This window comes from Rhynchophorus ferrugineus, unplaced genomic scaffold (assembly GCF_030347505.1).
Source record: "Rhynchophorus ferrugineus isolate W39M unplaced genomic scaffold, kcgeb_rfMv2 rfM1, whole genome shotgun sequence".
Taxonomy (NCBI): Eukaryota; Metazoa; Arthropoda; class Insecta; order Coleoptera; family Curculionidae; genus Rhynchophorus; species Rhynchophorus ferrugineus.
The window spans coordinates 25,500,296-25,518,929 of record NW_027472580.1 but is presented as its reverse complement, the minus strand read 5'-3'; the positions used below and the strand labels follow the sequence as shown (position 1 = coordinate 25,518,929).

The 18,634-nt window shown below is 30.4% G+C and overlaps 1 protein-coding gene across 1 annotated transcript in view; it reads left to right on the top strand.

Moving 5' to 3' along the window:
* Positions 1-472: 472 nt before the first annotated feature.
* The window catches only part of Shaw (Shaker cognate w), a 455,944-nt gene continuing 437,782 nt past the window's right edge, over positions 473-18,634 (top strand). The window contains exon 1 of the mRNA XM_076403676.1: positions 473-864. The gene's annotated coding sequence lies outside the window, so the exon portion shown is untranslated. The remainder of the gene's footprint in view (positions 865-18,634) is intronic.

The window sequence follows — 18,634 nt, the reverse complement described above, 5'->3', positions numbered from 1 at the left end:
ATAGGAAAAATACTCTCAGAAAGACCGATATTAAGATAGGTGGATAGGTACAACGTAATACTATTTTTATGACAATATTACAACTATTATTGTTTCCATTCAGTAATGTTGTCTTGTTGCTCTGCATTAGCGGGTAATTTACCATATATTAATCCCATACCGTGTTATACCTGGATTAAGTACGAAAATCTTGTTATTACCCTACCTGTAAAACTTAAACTTACGCCATTCAATAAATAATAAGCTCACGTCTAGAATAATCCCCGGCACCTTACGGTCCATCCTCGTAAAAATTCAAAACACGTCCCCGCATGCCCCCACGCCTCGTGGTTCTCGAAACCCCCCCATCATTTGCCGGTACCTACCCCGAAACTTTGGGCTTTTGTTCCCGCGATATACGCAAAGCAGAAAAGGGGTGTTCCTACCGTCGCGGCGCTGCGTCATCGGGCGACGCTCCAGTCCGTCTCAGGCCGTCGTGGACAGCGTTCGCGTCACAGCGTACCGAACGGCGTCGCGACGCCCCGCTATCGTCGACAATAGCATGATTTATTATCCACCATAAGAAGGGAACAACCTGTAGGGGATCTCGTTTTCGTACGCTCTTTTTCCGATTTTGTTGCTGAGGTCGTCGGTCGGTTTTACTCTCGAGACGAGTCGATTCGTCGACAGGTTCTCATCGCGGATCCCGTGCGAAGGAAGGGGTTTAATAGAAATATCGCCATGTGAGGACCGCCGGTGTTGGATTTGTTGAAAGAAAAAATCGATATTTTGCCTCGCGTACGATGTTGGAGGGAAATGAGGTCAAGTGAAAGGCTGTTTAGTGGACTATTATGATTTTTTATTGCATTTTTCGATATTTTTAAGGTAAGAACTAGTCACTACAGTTTCTGTTGTAATCTATAGTCAATTATGCAGGAACTAAAGTAAATAAATGAAACATAATTTATTCCAAAGGCCTTCATATTAATAATATTTAACCTAAATCAAAATATTTAACACTAAATCTTGAAAACTAAATCAGACAACTGACTGTTTAGAACAGCAACATATTCGAAATACTAGCAACACAATGAACATATATAGTTAAGACAAAATCGACACACTCTTACCCTTGACCAACGAAAATTAATCAATTTATTACACCGTGAACGGCAGCGTTTTTAATCAATAATGGCATATATAATTCTATATTACAAAATTGAAATACATAATTTTATTTATGTGCCTTTCTATTAGAATATATTAGTAATTAATACATTTTTAATTATATATATTCTAAATAATTAATAACATAAATCTAATTATCGATATCGTCTTATTCGATAAATCAAGAAGTACATCAATGAAATAAAAACAATGCTGGTATCTGCATTAATTTAAATAGCCTTATAATATAACACATGTTCACCACTAATGGTATTCGTTCTTGCTCAAAATGTAATAATATAATTATAATTACTAATGTTTAAACAATAGTACACTTTATTTTAATAGGAATACATTACAAATAGTTAGATAGAATAGTACTAAATAAGTTGTATATTGACTACTATTCTATTCCTTCAGGACTATTTCTTCTTCAATTATATTTTATGTCTAATGTTGTTGTGTTTACAAGTTATAATATGTGAAAGGGGCTAGAAAAGAAAAAACTGTTAATTTACTTGAAAATAATGTTTTATTTAACGGAAACAAGAAGCCATTAGTTCAATGGCGATACAAAGCGACACTGGGGATAAAAAAAACAATCCCCGTCTCACACGTTCATCATAAAATTCGCATATACAAGCAGATGGTCGGATAGTTTACAACACCTCCTTCTTAAAGAGACGGCTACAGGGATGTACGAGGTTGTTATTCCGTCTGGATACCTTATAGTTGCTTTAATATTATGTTTGAGTATCGCCTGTACCTTCGTCACCCAGTTTGTCTTAGGAGATCTCCAAAACTGCACTGTTTCTACCCAAATTTCCATGGTATAGGGTTTAGAAAACAAAAGCAGTTAACATACTTTAAAATCTGACTTATTTAACAAAATAAGAAGAGACTGGTTGAACGGTAATGTAAAGCGACACTCAGGGTAAGAAAGGGCCAACTTGTCTCACTCGATCACCATTCAGGTAGTCAAAAAACAGATGGGCGAATAGTTTATCCATATTATATAACATACATATGTCTCTATATCAACATCAAGGGTAAAAAACTACTGTTGATATTAGATATTGTAGATATTGCCAAGGACTGTTAAAATTTTGGATTTGGAAATTTGGAATACTAAAGCTATCAATTGAATATGAGTTAATAATTTAGGGCTATGAAATGAAATTGCTTAAAGCACATAGTCATATAGTCATATATTATTGGAATTTCGAATCATCAAATTCACACACAGAGCTTTCAAATACATTTCTTAGCCTTAGGAAGAAGGATCGCCTTAATGATCACTAAAGGTAAATGTTACAAACAAATTGACTAATTCGTTTATATCATACATTAATTGTAAATGGAGAAGGAGAAGAACCACAAAATTATAAAGCAACTGACGAAACAGCTGGAGGAGAAATAAAGTCGAACAAAGGGGGTATATGAAAATAAATGGATCTATAGAGCTCTAATATAAGAGTGCATTCAAGATACCACATGGGAATAAGACACAAGGAAAACACAAAGTAGTGACAGAATACCCAAATACTAAACAGTATTTTGATTGACCAAGGACATTGTGGATTAGTAACAATTTTAGCAGAAATCGCAAATTATAGATGTGAGAATGAGTTAAATAAATCTCAGGAGGATTAAGGTAGAGATCATTGAATAAGCAAAATACGATTTGTTCGCTATGGGAACCTGAAAAAGTGAAATAAGGAAAGTCTAAGGTAATAGGGTAGACAGCAGTAGAGCGTCTAACTGTGAAGTAGGCAGTCAGTGATTCAGATAGACAGTAATGTACTAAAATATTTAGAAATCTCTGTTAGAGAAGGTACTTTTTTTAGAGTGTTAAGCCAGTTATGCATCCCAATTTCTATTTTTCTTAAATATTACCTGTAACTTACTCTTATTTATAAAAAGTAATATAAGAGACCGACTATATTCATCTCGCGAGATATCTACGAAACTAATTATCGACCATTAAACAGATTTGTTAAAGAAACTCAATGTATGAGTTTCACATGAATTGAAAAGAAAATATTTAATGCATCGACTTCTAATTTCTGAAATACTACTAAGGCGCCATGAAATGGAGCTGTTTTGGAAACGAATGATTACGCGAAATTACGTCGGAAAAGGATGTGTGAAACAGATCGTGAAAAAAGCTTTAAAAACATTTGTCGAGTCTGCATTGATGCTTAGATAAGGAATTGCTCGTCATGTTCTCTTCAAATCAGGCCGAACCATTGATTTGGCCCCTTAATATCAGTGACTAATGCGATTGAAAAGAACTATCACAATTGATCAATACAGAAGGTCATTACAGCAATACTAGGCTGCAAATATATTTCAAGTGAGTCGGCAAAAATTGAGGGAGATTGGCCGGAAAGTCTTCTGTCGTAAAGCTTGGACCTTGCATCGTCCGACCAGCATTAGTTCCGATCTCTGCAAAACTTTTAAAGGCGCAAAGATAGCTTCAACGTAGGATTCTGAAAATTATTTAGATCAGATTTTCTCCTAGAAATTTCAGAAAAATTATAGCGACTGAAAAATCTTACTAGAAAAGTGGTAAAAGGTCATGGTTCAAAACATTATTAACTTATTAATTAGTGTTTGAAGTATATTTGAATATACTGGCTGAAATTGTTGGAATGAAAAATCCTACCTTTTTTTAAACCCACAGTTTCATTAATAACCATAGTATTGTAAATATCTTATTTTTAAATTTAACGCACTATTTTAATCTATGGTACAATTTAATCTAATTATACGGTATATATAAGAAATATTAGTCGTAATTAATCTCAGTTAATAAAAAAAGGGCTGACGCTTTTTATATGTAACTAATTCATGCATTTTTTCTATTACTATATATTTTCACAGCTCTAAATGAACTTTTAGATGTTTGTATTGTATTGGCTGATGCATAATTTACAATATACATTTTATTATTTATGAAGTTATTATACATTCATTAAATCAAAATAGGAAGACCATGGTTGGAACGTGTGTAGAGATTTTAAAATTTTACGCATGCTATGTCAGAATAACAAGCTGGTTTTACCAAATTCTTGCTTTTTGTGTCTATGGAATAACAGAGCACGAGTAAATCATTGGATTAAAAAGAGTTGGTCGCTAGAAAAGTTAAGCTTAGAATTGACGAAAGGAGCGTCCTTCAAGAAATATTAGTACCTCTGTAAAAAGTGTTTTACCACTCTAAACATAAATGGGGTCCATATAGCAATCTGTAAAATCACTTCCTAAAGATGGAGATTAATTCAAATATGTAACATAATTTAAAATTTTCTGGAACTCTCCAAAATAGAGGTAAAGATAAGTAGTAAGTAAAGAGGTAGAAAGCAAAGATGGTGTTTTCGTCGGATAAGATTAGAGGCTTGACTGGATCACAATTCATCACAACCATGACGGGTTCTCAGATAGAAGGGTGAATTTCTTTTACGAAGAAATTCTTAAGCAATCATAATTAACCCAACTATAAACAAATCATTAACAGGATGTGAGAGAAGTATTTTAAGCTTTAGGCTACCTAATGAATCTAACAGTACATTTTCTTAATTGATTGATATCATTTACGTCTAGTGTATTATTTATAAAACATAGCGAAATCACCATCTGCAACATATCAATACTGATGATATCGAATGACTGATAATATGAAATGTATATATAATGTGTTTTGGTATATTATAATTTTACATCTCAGGAGTAAAGGAAACCTATTTTAATTTTTTATTTAATTTTTAGAAACATGATGATTGAAATAATCATTGCCTAAAGGAAGACGTAAAAACATCACGCTGTCAATTTATATCAAACAATAGCACTGACAGAGATAATAAACAGCAATAAAAAATTACCAATATAAGTTTCGTCGAATCCTACACAGAGCTCGATAAACTTTCGGAGGTTTTTAAAAATACCTAACTAAAAAAACCACGCGCTGAAAAAATCATAAAACCAACCAACACGAATTCTATAATTAACACATCAGTGGAACTAGAAAAAACAAATCCAATCAAATGTTTAAACAAACTGTCCGGCTTGTTATTCCTTCATGCCTTGATATACTACTCTTCTGAATGATTTGTAGTTACTAGTGAAAGAAACTTAGAACTTCTTAAAATTGTAATGGTGAAACGAAATTTTAGCTCTTCTATCTTTAATTTTAAGTCATTGATTGTATTTCGTACAGACGAATGATTCTAGTGATATTTGAATGGTCTCTTATTTTTTAGTATTTTTTAACTAATGTTATTTGGCTTTAATGTGGTTATCAAACCTACAGGTTTTCATTTTACCATCTGGGGTTAATTTGGACTATATCTGCTGGGTACCATGAATTTACAACTTCATATAACATTTTATAGGACATTCGTTTTTATAATCTATGAATATGTAGATCCTTGCTATTATACATAAATGTTAATAATAGTACTTTTATAATACATCTGCTGTACTTAACGTAGTTTTCTTGAACATAATATGGTGTTTTATATTCAATATTATTTAATGGGCAAAAGATATATGTGGAACAGCTTTTTCGAAAATATTGAGTTAACGTTTCAGATGTTTATTTTATTAAAACATACAATTATTTTAAAGAAAATTCGATACGATTTATACTAAACCACTATTTTTGACAAATACAATTTAGAGAATATTAGTAGTTTTACTAATAACCTTAGACATTATAATAACATAGAACTGGTTTTAAGTATTAGGCATTTATTTTTGGCACGGATCCAATCATCCATCGATTTTTATACTTCTATTCTGTATTGACATGAACAAGTAATAAGTAGAAGGCACTAGGTTTGGTGAGCATGTTGGGTGTGGCAGAACTCTATTTACAACAATACGTCGTTTAATTTGTTCAAATAACATCGGTAGATATATACAGTAAATTAAAATAACGCCCGTGAATATTTCGCATCATTTTCGATGTGAATGACTTTTCTTGACTCTTGAGACTGTCGCAGCAAATCCACTTTTCATTGTCGGTAACAATAAACTTTTTGCCTAGCAATCAGTGAGATTGTGATGTTGAAATAGCTTGAAAAAGCATTTTCAATTAATACCTGTCTTAGCTATTTTCCCGCCTTCCGATCTTTCCCATCGCATGATTCACTAACACTATTAAGTTAGTTTAATACTTACCTAAATCTATATATTTACAATATTATTTTAAATACTACCAACTGATCACTTTGAGGGCGGTGCCGAGTCTAAACAATACAAAAATAATAATATAATTTTGTGACATATACAAAATATTAAATTACCAACTAAACAAGTCTAAATTAATATAACAATTTGGGTTCAGCACCGACTTCAAAGTAGTCAGTAGGTAATAGTTAAAATCGTATTGTAAATATATGAATAGGTTTACGTAGATGCTAAGCTAAATTGTTTGTATATAATAGAATATAAAATACGTTTAGTAGATAGGTTAAATAAGGTTTTTGAGTATTTGTATTTAATTATTACAATGATTATTATGCACATATTTTATTTTAAGACTATTTTTTCGTGTTAAAAATCTAAGTTTGATTATTTTTTATCTTTTAGTGGTTTCCTTTTTTTTTGAAGTCGGTTTAATTCATTTGTTAAAAATGTTTTATGTAGAGAAATATTAAGGCAATGCAATTTAATGGCTAGGTCAGGTTGTTTACATTCATTATACTGAAATTTTACCTATCAAAATACATACAAGCATCTAATAACATTGTCAGTACATTAACAGCAGGAGCAAATATCATGGACGCTCTGACTGTATATACCATTGTCGTTATTTGTTAAATAATTATTTTGAGGCTCTGGGTTTTTTTTTAAAGATGATTTGTTTTAGCTTTAATAGAATAAAATTTTTGTTAATATTTCCATTGATACGTAATACTAATGAAAGTTATAGTTTATATTTAAAGACTTTTGTAACAATGGGTAGTTCATTAAACATAGTTATCATTTACTCATATATCGTTTTTATATTTTATATCTTTGGGGTTTTGGGCAAATAATTCTGAAAAATCCCCATAACTACCTTTCGTGAATATCATTTCTTACTGATTATTGAGCTGTATGCACCTCAATGTCCTCAAACCCATAAGTCCCCATAAAAGTAGCCTAACATACTTATATGACGGTTCTTTGAAGGTCTAGATATAGATATATCATCCTTTACAACCGTGTACAAATTTTGCTGGCTTCAAATAATACACCAAGTGAATATTATAGGTATATAATTTGAACTAAGATAATGTAATTAAACTGGTAATGTATTGCTAAATTTTTAATTAGGTACAACATTCACCACAACGCGAATCTACAGACACTTCGTCAGAAAATATATTAATATAATGGCCTTCTCGTCATGGATATTGTGTTGATCTTGTTCTTTGAGTCTCTTTTTATCTTCGAATTTTTCTTATTTCGTTTTTCCTCGTTACTTGGACGCACTCTGTTATTGCTCTTTATTATTTTTGGTCATATCATGTTGTTATTCTAAAAAGGGTTAGTGGTTCTGCAAACTATTGTTATGTCAGGGTAAAATCTAATTTAAATCAGATAGTAATTAAAGTTGTTATTCGTGTGTCTTTCTCTCAAATACTATATTGAATTTATATTAGTTGAAATTATTTGTATGACTTACTTTAATTTTATTCGTTATGATACACCTCAAACATATTTGCGAGCAAAGAAAGCTGTTAACATCTCACCAGTTTAGTTTTAGGAATGCACACTCAACAATTGACCAAGTACATTGAATTAAAAATATGATTTGAAACATCTCTAGAAAATAAAGGTGTGTGCTCTATTGTCTTTTTCGATGTGCCACACACTTTTGCCAGATTGTGGTATGAAGCATTCTATATAAGATAAAGTCACTTATCCCTAAGAATTTCTACCTGCTATTAAAATATTATGTCATGAATTGATAGTTCCATGTTAAACATGAAGGGACATACTCTAATTGACAATGGACTAATGACAATTATATATATATATATATATATATATATATATATATATATATATATATATAATGTTTGTCAGTTGTTTTTTTTAAATGGTAGTCAAAAATATTATAAAAACATATGAGCATGCAATATTCAAGAAGTTGCTATATCCCATTCACAACCCATACGAACAGAGCGTGACAACTAAAACATTTTATATACACAAAATAGAGCTATACGTACTCATCCATAAAATACGCTCCCAAAGCTGAAAGCAAGCACACAAACGGTTTGTAGGGCGTGTACCAATTAAAATGACTCTACAATATTTTCTGGTTTTCGAATTTCGATCGTCGATATTTAAAACTCATAATTTAATATTCGTGTTCCTGTTTTTTTTTCCGTCCTCGTTTTCCGATTTTTCGTATAAATATTTATGGTCGTAAAACCATTTTTTTCCGACATATCATGTGAATAGAATAAGGTTTATGAGTTATAATTTTTGTTTTACCAAATCTTCTACTATTATATAAGTGATACTATGAATATTGATAAGTACATTTATTGAAACTCAAGCTATTATTAGGTATATATATAGTTTCGGTTATTTTTAGTGTTGGAAGCTATCGACTGAAATTGACTATCGACTATTTAGTTACTGACTACTTTTTAATATCGTTCTGTTTAATACTGTTTCCGTCGCTATTTTTGGTTCGACTGATTTTACTATTTTTACCAGTGACTGTTTCAGTCGATTGTTTTTCAGTCGCTATTTGAGGCCCAACTGATTTTGTTACTATTTACTGTTTACTACGACTGTTTCGGTCGTACTTTTAGTTACTATTTTTGGTTCTACTTCTTTGATTCGACTGATTTTTAACGTACTGGGTCTGTCGTCCTGGCCGCGACCTTTACAAAAATTTACCCAATTTATGCTTACATAGATTTATATGTAATATAGAGGTTTTATATTGTACGATATTTATCAAGATTGTTATTGTTATATATATATATATATATATATATATATATATATATATATATATATATATATATATATATATATATTATTGGCGTTGGACCATAAGCCCACAAAGAAAAGGTTTCATTCAGTCCCTTTCATTATCAGAATCACTGCTAGTAAAAATCATTCCACCATCTGTCAACTTCTTTTTCTGCCTTCCTGATGGAGTTTATCCGAAGTGAAGATGTTGCTGTAGACAATTATTCTTCCACAGTGTGCCTTTTTTAGGTTGCTTCTAAAAAAAATAAATTAAGATACGTACTACTCAAATATTTAATTCATATTTATAAAGTGACAGGACATTAGCTCAGCTCGAGGAATAAAATCATGTCTGTTTCCACCACGAACAATATTGTATCTGTAATTGATAATTAAAAACATTATAAGTAACAAAATACATGGTATTCTTACATTTACATTTTTCCATGAACTCCCTTAGTCTTTACACTCTTTGTTAGAGTTTTACCATCCATATCTCGTCTAGACGATTATAGAGATCATTTAGATACATAGTTGAAATAATAGATCTTTCTTAATTTTATTATATGCTTTTAAATATGTTATTCGTTCAAAAAGTTTTAAAATTCCGTTATACCTTTGTTGGGTTATATCTACACTACTAAAATCCTACGTTCCTTGTGTATGAAGGGGTGAGGATGACTTACATGCTACAAAGAGCTGCATGTTCCTAAGTTTTTATAGATATTTCCAAAATTAATAGTTTGATCAGAAATAATTGTGTTGAATAATATTTCTATGAAAGAAAAAACACTGATTCTTTTAATACATTTCATCAATTTAATCCCGAATAGACCTCTTAACAATGTCATCGTGTTTTGTCATCTGCTTTATATTGTGCTGCTATTTGGTTTCACACCTGATTATATATTGCGTAAATACTTATTAATATTAAGTGCAGCTACAATAATAAAAAGCATCAGCTTATGTATTATAGTAATATTTAATAGTATGAATACTTGCCTCTCTAACGCCTTTAACTGGTAAGAGGGGGCCCCATCATCGCGTTCTTGTTCGATCTAACTGACTAGAGACTCAATCCAGTTCCAGAATTTCTAATGCATTTGGCATTTTAATCAGAATTATTGAAGATTTTATCCAGTCATAGTATTAAATAAAACATAAAGCCTTTGAAACCTTTTTGTATTTTTTTTGCTTCATTATCCAATATAATATTCCACTTTAATATATATGCTCCCTGAATTGTACAAGTAATCAAAAAATTCCTTAATTCAAAAATGAATCAAGTTTTACTGTCTTTAAACACTTTTCTGTTTTATATTGAAATAGTTTAATTAATTTTCGATCGATTTTCGACACCAATAATTAAAAAATCTGTTTTAAAATCATCCGTTACAGGAAAAAATACTTCGTTATCCTTGTCGAAATACCCAATTACGCTTCTTTACCTGTCACTTTTTCAGCTTTTGAGTCATTACGTCTGTTTCACAATGACAAAGGAAAAAAACACGTCCGAATTTCCTCCAAACGAACTCCATTTCAGCGATTCCGCTTATTGGGTTTCATGGGACGGACCATTTTCGAAATAAATTACGGCTTTTGTTAATCAATTTCGGATACGCGATTTCGAAACGTTATTTAAATCTGATAATAATTATTATCGTAATAGAGAACATATTTGCTTGTTACGGGATACAAATGAGTTTACAATCAATACTCTCAACAAAAATGTTTATCAGATAATATAGGTTTCATCTTAAACAATGTTTATATTAATGTATCTTTACACTAATATATATATATATATATATATATATATATATATATATATATATATATATATATATATATATATATAATAATGCTTCTGTTAATAAAGCATATCATCTCATATAGAGTACATCTAACGCCTATATTATCGAACGACTTAATCTATGACTTAATTAAACACCCACAATAGTTTGTACGTTAGAGTTATTTTATTAATTTTGCATTGAACTCTATTCTAAACCACGTGTGCTTTTCCAAGGAGGTCTAGGTTACCTAATTTACAATTGCATATCCAACTAATATATTTTACTTTCATTTAAGGCCATATTTATCGTTTTATATTTTTGTTTTATTCGTTGCTGTATCTTCTTGTCAATTCATTCTGATATGAATGTATTTATCCTTTGTTTCTTCTGTTACTACCTGTTTACATTTGTCTTGATTAAATTAGATTTAATTACTGCATTCCCCCTAATGCATTTGCCATATCTGCAAAGCAGTTAGTATTTATTCTTTCCTCTCCTATGCAAAAAATATTTCAAACTACAATGCATTCTGCAGTTATACTATTATAACTATATACTCTCCTTTAGTTGTTTCCACTCACATCACCCTCTCTTGGTATTTCCTGCTTTTTTATACAAAAATTGTAAAAAGTAACAAATTTTCCTTAATTTTATTATATACTTTCAAAAATTAATTCTTTTAAATGCGATGTCCGAAAGTTGCCTTAGACCTCTTCATGGATCATTTTGATGTTACTTAAATCCTATTTCCTAATAACGTTAGAAGAGTTGACTTATGTTTCCCAAATAGCTGTATGTCTGCCTATGTTTTCTATGGGTACTTTCCATACTAACAATAATGTATAAAATAGTTGTAATAAATTATGTTCATATTGAAATATCTATCCACAGTTTATACATTTCATAAATTTAATCCCGAATAGAACTGACATCAAAATATGTAGACGAATTATTTTCGGTGAATCCAAAATTATATTGTTTTTGAGATGTTAGTGCCGCTGCAACACTATTAAAATATTTCCAACAAAAACTCTAATGTATTCTACTGAAAAGAAGGGTGCCGTTCATTACTTCGTTCCTGTTTGAAGTCGTTAATTAGAGACGTAATCTTTTTCTGACCAACTATTTATAGGCCTCTGCATTTTAAACCATAGTAATCACAAATATTATATTATACAAGTAGCGAATTGAAATTTATCAAAATAACTAAAGCGCCAAAACAACGTTTGCCGGTTTATAACACCATATTTTCATTAATGTCTTGAAGAATTTTGCAGACGTTTTACAACTGACGACTATTATAGGCGGTTTCATGTTCGAGCGTATCAGATAGAATTGTATCTTTTTTTTTGACTAGAAACTTTCCATAATATCATGAGTATGCAGCTGCCGCTTTCTTTTTATTCTAGTAAAATTTCAAATTATCTCTAAATTTTTACCGTTTTTTTCTATTCTACTAACTGTTGTTTTAATTTATTGTATAGTGTTGGTGTCCGTAGTGTTACGTTTAAATTATGCATACTGCCGGTCTGGTAGCCTCAGTTGGGCTATACTACTGCTTTATTCGCAGATTCAAATCCCTTAGGGCATGAATGTACTTTATGTTTGTGAGAGTAATTGTGAATAGCTCTAGGTTAGAGGTTACCTAAGACCGAATGTTTTCTGCGATGGTCTCTAAGGTGGTCAGTATTGGTAGGGTTAATGCCGAGGACCGTGAATGAAAACAGCAAAAAAATAATACGACTTACGAATACGGGCCATTTCTTGATCCTCTTGTGCGTTCAAAATAATATGTTTAAAACGTTTATAATACATAAATAATACATTTCTATTTCTCCATATTCTTTATATTTTATTTTATATCAGCTATAATAATCACTACATTAATTTAATATTATGTGTTAATATTGTTTATAAAATAATATAATTTATCTATGCAGGGAAACGTTTTTCTTAAATTATCTTCCACATCCTCAAATTTGACGTATTATCTTATCAGTTCCCGTTCTACCGAAACCGAAGTTCCTCTAGACATATTAGTATTTAATGTTAAAAGATATGTTATTTCATATCTCTTTGCCTCAGCAGAAGATTTTATATTTTAGCTTTACAGTTTAAAATGAACAGGGCGTCATTGAGATAAGCTTCACCTCTCCTTTCGTCTACAGACCCAATGAAAAATGATGTGAAAATGTTATATGTATATGACGTATATAACAAATGAGATATGCAGTGTTGAGAGTTGATCTGTTTATTTTCGAACTTATTTATAATAAATTATATTATATAACTATTTTACAAATCAGCTATAATAATAAAATTATAATAAGTTTTATAAATTGCTTTAAACATAGATAAACCAACTTTTAAGTAGCTAAAATATTGCTTTTAACAACTTTTTTGTTAATTAATTTTTTTTTTTAAATATACATAAGTCTCCTTTTACCAACTATGGATTTATTTAGACTGGACCTACAATTTAACGTGGGCTCCGAACCGCGGTCCTCAGCATTAAGCCTACCAACAGATGAGTGACCAACTTTAGAAATCATCCCAGAAGACATCCGGTCTTACCCAGCCTGGTTACTGGCGTGACTGGGATCATTTTCCTTGTCGAATTTTACACTCCTACCTAGGACCATGCCCCAGCAGGATTCAGACCGAGGCTATCGCAAAAGTAGGAAATATCTGAGTGGTCATGCCAATCTGTAGCATATATGTGACTAAATTTGTGAGAAGGCCTTTATAGCCGATTGCAGCTTATTTGTATAAATCTGCAACTTTAGAAAAAGCAATTAGATAATGTCTCACGGTGTCAAATAAAAAACATTACATGGCTATTTCACATACGGTTAAATCTTTTGTGTTCCTAGTAAAATCACATTATCATAGAAATGATATTGGCCTAAAATTCACATCAAACAGTAATTGTTGAGAAAGGCATTGCTATCCTGAAGTCGTATATAACCGTTCTGTCTAATCCACAAAATATACAGACTTAAAATGCGATCTCCCCTGTACAAGACTGTGATCAAAATATGCTCTGGCATGCCACCAGAGGTCGCGCAAAGCTGGTTTATTTAATACAGGAGGGATTAAAAAATAGGAATAAAATTTATTTGTATTACAAGGGGTAATTAAAAACTATAATTTTAATAAAATATTTAATTTAAATACTAGTTAACATTTGTTTAAAATATTTTCTAAATACATAAAAAACAGCATGTAATATGACAACTTATTTTCTAATTATACATTAATTAAAATTGTTGCCCTACAGCCTTCTTCACATTTAATTAATTTTAATCATTTTCTGGCAATAAAACCACACATACGTATTCTGATACTCATCTCTATTTTTTTTAATAATAACGTGTAGGAACTGCTATGGAAGCCATGTATGATAATGTGAAGGCTGTTGTAGTTACCACGTCGCTTCTAGAAAAATTTCGTAAGTTATTCAAGTCTCCTTCTGGACATCCTCTTCATAGTTGGCTCCTGGTTATCTTTGAGAGAAAAAATTGTTGATCATGACGGTTTTGAATGCCGAGACGAAATGACTAGGTATCGCGGAAGCTTCTCTAATCCCATAGCTTCTAATATTTCCAAAAAATGTTTCCAAACTATCCTGTCGAAATAGCCTAACCATTACGAATTTTCTCTTCTGTAGTACTATGTAACATAAGTGTGTTAATATAAGTGGTCGAGTAACATTAGCTGAACAAAATAATGAAAAGATATTACACACCCTTACTTGTACTTTTTGGTGTCGTATGGTCTGGCTCCTAACTGCCTGAGGTTAAAAGCACATCTTTCTCTATTACTATATGATATGTATAGAGTCATAACATAATTTTAAGTATTGATGTATCTCTATTTCAAAAAAAGTTGTACTTGCTTTTTAGACTATTTAGGTTGCAAGTGGGAACTGCATCTTTGTTAAACAGTGGTCTGCCACATTTGGGTCTATAATCTTCTGCTGTAAAACGCAAAGAGCAAACATTTATAGGCATATATAAATACTGCTGTGAGAGCCCCTTAAGTTTATCATTGTTTACCTTATCAAGCGATTTCTGGCTTTCAGCAAAACTCCTGGGTAAAGGATGCATTCTCTTAGAAATATATTTCTATGTTTTGTGGTTTAATCATGTAACTTGCCATATTGATTTCATACCATTAAAAATAAATAACAGTCTTAAATATCGTGACTTATACGCACTATATTATTAGCCTTCGTATTTAAAGACATTTTATTATGTTCTTATAAATTATTAATTTCATATTATGTAGCCAGATTTATATCAATTTGTCTACTCGCATCACGTTCTGCGATATATGTTATTAAACTCAGGATAGATTAGTTAACAGAATTAGTAATAAAAAGAATTATTTATTTTTATATGACCTATTTATGCATTGCATAAATCTGTACAGTATTCTGTAATTGAATTGTCTATTAGTCCAAATTTTAACTCCATTTGTTTTCTTACGTCAAGAACTACAAATAAAATAAATTTGTGAGCTTAATTTTTCGCCACAAAAGATCATTATTTCGAACCATTCGGCTTTAGCGAATTTACGATTTAGCCAGCTCACCGGCAATGGTACTCCCATTCACCAGACCATAAACAATGCTAATTAATTGAACAAGTTCTCGCGACGATAATAAGTCAACCTGACAACGTTGTAATTGTTCGAAGGTAGAAGAATCCTGACTTTGACAGGATGGATAACAACGAGTATTCGGTTAAAATGTACATAATCCTTTTTGTTTGTATAGCTTTTGTTCGAAAAACATTCGATAATAGAATTTTACCAGTGTTGTATAGAGTGAAATAGACGATTAAACTTGTTCAGAACAAAGGAAATTATTTCTTACTTACGTTATTATTTAGATAAAGTATTGTAGTCTGTAAACATAGTTAAAGATGAGTGCTTCTTCAAGTCCAACAACATTACAATTAAACTCTACAATTTATTGTAGTTTAATTGAATTGTGTTCAAATAACCTTAACTTTGTTACATTAAAAGTTACAGTAAAATTTATCTTTTGTTAGTGTTTTAATTAAAGTAAATTATACGTTCTTTAAATTATATTTTGTGGAGGTAAATTTTTATCTTCAAACCAACATTTTTGGAAACTACTGATGATTTCTACACTAATTTCTGGTAATCAGTCAGTTTATGAAATACAGAGAGTTTTCAGAATTACGCAAACTTTATGGAACCTAATCTTTGGGTCAGTGTGCCATAATTTTATGTTTTGAAAATATGTAATAAGGTTTCTATTAATTTTAGCAGTTCTATAATTAGTCTGTTGTGAATTTACTTTAACGCCATCAAATTTTTATAGTCTCTGATATCTTGAACATTGAATATATAACGCACTCTAATAGGATATTGGTGTTCGTTGGGAGTTATATATGATGTCACAAAACAATGATTTTATTTAGTGAACCAATTCAAAATAAGATAATCATTGAATAAATATGTAATAATTATTATTAAATAATAAATGATAATAATAATAGGTTATTATCTTTCTAATTTTGAAATTTGAACAAACAATTTTTTGTCATATTTTCAAAGCTTGGCCCTTTAATAAACGTTAAACGCATTTTTCTCAAAACGTTTTCAAGACGATAGATATGATATCTCAAATTCTGTTGAATCGATATGCTTGAAAATAGGTGTGAACTTTCTCTCTGTATTATTCTATTGTAAAAAAGTAAGTTACAACATTTTTTTGTCATACTACGGCTGTATAAAAAACAAATATTTTACCATTTTAAAACATTTTAAAATTTTTAAAAGTTGTAAAGCTCCAAATTTTGTTATATTACTGACGCCAAATTTTTGAATTCTTGCATTTGCTCTAGCTGGATGTCAGCGATAATTGCAATATCAGGCTAACATTTATTGTACTCTACTTTGGTCTTCTTATCATAAAATATATTACAAAAATATTTGTAATGATTCAGTGTAATGCAATTTGATCGAAATCACAACTGATATCGCCGTATCAAGATTATTTTACAACTTAATAATTAATCAGATAGCGGTGCAATAATTATAATCGAAAACACGAATATGTATAGGATGTTGGATGCCTTATATTTTATTCTGGCTATCAAATATTACGCTTTCGGAAGAAAGCCTTTAGAATACATTGAGATTGGTCAACTATATCTACTAACTAAGTTATGTTGTAAACAATCACATGTTTCTTTGTTAGAACTTGAGGAAAATTGTTACAAAAAGTTTAATTTGTTATCAAATTAATTTGAAATTAAATTATTAAAGTTAGGTCAAAATTGAAGCTAACCTTTTGTTTCCTATGCACAAATTTATATTCCATATCCAATATTTCAGTAGGATAGCAGATGTTTTACATAGAAGATTTGGGATAATTGAATTGATTATTAGTCTCTTCAATAAAGCACTGACACATGTCAATTAATTTTATGACGTCAAAAGGTCGCAATATTGCGTTAGTTTAGTTAATTTTTGACTTGGATATTCAACGATACTCAAATTTAAATAAAATAGACTTAATTACCTAGTTATGTATTGCACTTTCGTTAGAAAACACATATACCATTTTATGTTTTGTTTTGTTTCCTTTAAAGCTGTTTTTCCTAATCAGGCCATTGCAATCTTACTGTATATCTCTGTAGCTTCTTTTGTTACTACCTCCTTATATTTTTCTTGATAAAATTATATTTAATCACTGCTTACTCTCTAATGTATTTGGCATATTTGCAATACTTACACACATATCTATGCATATATATTTTTCGCGTTCTATAATATGATTTTATACAATTATCCTATATTATATACTTACCTTTACCTGTATCCACTCTCATCACCCTGATTTGGTAACTGCTAGTATTGAATCATAATTCCACATCCGGAAAATTTAATTTAGTCACTGTCACTCTCTGAGCCACTATTCAAGCCAATCACTAAACTGTTAATTTCCAATATAATACTAGTTGGCAATTCCGCCATTTAAATTTCAACCAAAGGTCATCTTTCAATTTCAACCAAAGAATGTTATTGAAAACAACCTTCCTTCTATATATATTCGAATAGTTCTTGCTTGTATATTCTTATCGATCTGCTTGTTTAATGTAGTAATTTTTTATTCTTTACCACATCGAATAACAACTTCATTGAATATCCAATGATAGGGAGAAGGATATCACTTTTAGGCTTGAGCATTATCAAATCATTTCATAACTAGACAAATTTTATATAGTCTGTTCAAGACAGTAGTGATATATATGACCCATCAAAAAGTCTCAAAATTGCCTCAGTAATGAATTTTAATATTTTTTAGTTCTGACATATAACAACAAAAATTTGAATCTAAATAAAATAGTGAAACAAAAATGTTGTGTATTATAATTTATTTTAACATTATAGTACATCTAATGCATATATTATCGAAGAACTTAAAATTATAATTAGTACTTATACACTAGTATAGGTAGACTTCTAGGCGTGTTTTATTATGTAGTGATATCCCCCGAAGGTCTAATCCACCTAATTGACAATTATATATCTGAGTAATGTATTTTACTTTCATTAGAGAGCATATTTATAGTTTACGCATAGTTCTTGTTTCTTTCGATGCAATGTTTCCTTGTAAAATCATTATGATGTTACTATATTTCTTTTTCGTTTATCGTGTTGCTACCTGT